Source organism: Hippopotamus amphibius, chromosome X, assembly GCF_030028045.1.
Source record: "Hippopotamus amphibius kiboko isolate mHipAmp2 chromosome X, mHipAmp2.hap2, whole genome shotgun sequence".
Classification (NCBI taxonomy): Eukaryota; Metazoa; Chordata; class Mammalia; order Artiodactyla; family Hippopotamidae; genus Hippopotamus; species Hippopotamus amphibius.
The window spans coordinates 50867967-50869865 of record NC_080203.1 but is presented as its reverse complement, the minus strand read 5'-3'; positions in this window follow the sequence as shown (position 1 = coordinate 50869865).

The window sequence follows — 1899 nt, the reverse complement described above, 5'->3', positions numbered from 1 at the left end:
AACCTTCTTTGTTTCTTAGCCACTTTGATGGATTCTTTTCAGAGCTGGCCGATATGTCATTAAAAAACACAGAACAAGCACTTTGAGCCAGATCTGAGGCTTCTGATCATTTTGACCCCTACTAAAAGCTGATTCCTCTTGAACAATTATAACAAATACTCTGCTTTGACTCAAATATTCAGATGGCAACCACGCCTGATCTCTATACAAAGAGACAAAGGAAAACATAATGATCTTCAGGAAGCGGATATTTTGTCAAAGTTTCTTGCTGATTATGACCTCTGTGGAGAGAAAGTTAAAATATGTAAGTGTGTAGGAAAATATCTGATATTATCATAGGACTACAAAGGAAGATGGGGATTATAGTTAAAAGAAAACAACTCCCGAAGAATCACACTATATTCTAAAATGTATTTTTGTACCTTAAATATTTCAAAATATCCAACAAGCTCCCTCATGACAGATTTTTAAAGAGAGGTGTGATAGTCATTAGTTCTTGTCATAAATACTTTTTTTTTTATTGAGGGGAAATTCATCTAACACAAAATTAGTCATTTTAAAGTGAATAGTTCAGTGGCATTTTGTACATTCCAGTGTTATGCAGCCATGACCTCTATCTAGTTTGAAAACATTTTAATCACCTCAAAAGGAATCCTGTACCAACGAAGTCATTATTCTCCATCCCCCTATCCCCCAGCTCTTGATAATAACCGATCTGCTTTCTACCTCTTATGGATTTACTTGTCCTGGGTATTTCATATAAATGAAATAATACTTATAAATGGAATAATACAGTATGTGCCCGTTTGTGCCTGGCTTATTTCACTTAGCATGTTTTCAAGATTCATCCACAATGCAGCACGTATCAGTACTTCATTCCTTTTTATGGCTAAATAATATTCTATTATATGTATTTATCAGAATTTGTTTATCCATCAGTTGATGGATATTTTGGCTGCTGTGAACGGTGCTCCTATGAATACATGTATACAGTATTTGAGTACTGTTTTCAGCTCTTTGGAGTAGAAAACCTAAGAGTAGAATTGCTGGGTGATGTGGTAATTCTATATTTAACTTCTTGAGGAACAACAGTAGCAAAACCATTTTACATTCCCACCTGCGATGTATGAGGGTTCCAATTTCTCCACATCTTCACCAACACTAGTTATTTTCTATTTCAAAAGCAGTTTTTAGCCATTTTAGTGGGTGTGAAGTAGTAACTCACTGTGTTTTGATTTGCATTCCCTAGTGGCTAATGATATTGAGTATCTTTTCATGTTTTTGTTGGCCATTTATATATCTCCTTTGGAAACATGTCTATTGAAGTCCTTAGCCCATTTTTGAACTGGGTTGTCTTTTTTATTGTTGAGTTTTAAGAGTTCTTTATATATTCTGGATACTAGACTCATCAGATATGTGATTTGCAAATATTTTTTCTCATTCTCTAGATTGCCTTTTGAGTATAATAATTTCATTCTCCTCTTTTCAATCATATTAGGACTACACGTCTCCATAACTCCTTGATGTGAGAAGAAGTGATATGCATCACTTCTAGATGGAAGCTCTAGAAGCTAGTGTGCTGTCTGACTTATGTAACCCTGAGTGAATGCCCCAGCAGTGGGGTACACTCTAGATCATGACTTCTCTGTCAGCTTGAGTCCTGGAATAAGGATGACATGGAGCAGAACCTACCAGTTAACTCCAAATGAACATGTATCATAAGCAAAAAACAAACTTTAGTTGTTTTAAGTCATGGAGGTTTGGGGGTTGTTTGTTACTGAAGCAGAGCAGCCTTGCCTGACTAATTCAAAGGGTCAAATAAATCACTAGCTGACTTATCATCAGTGGTAGTTATTACAGTGCACAATGCTCCCTACAAAGGAAAGCACAGCAAACGAG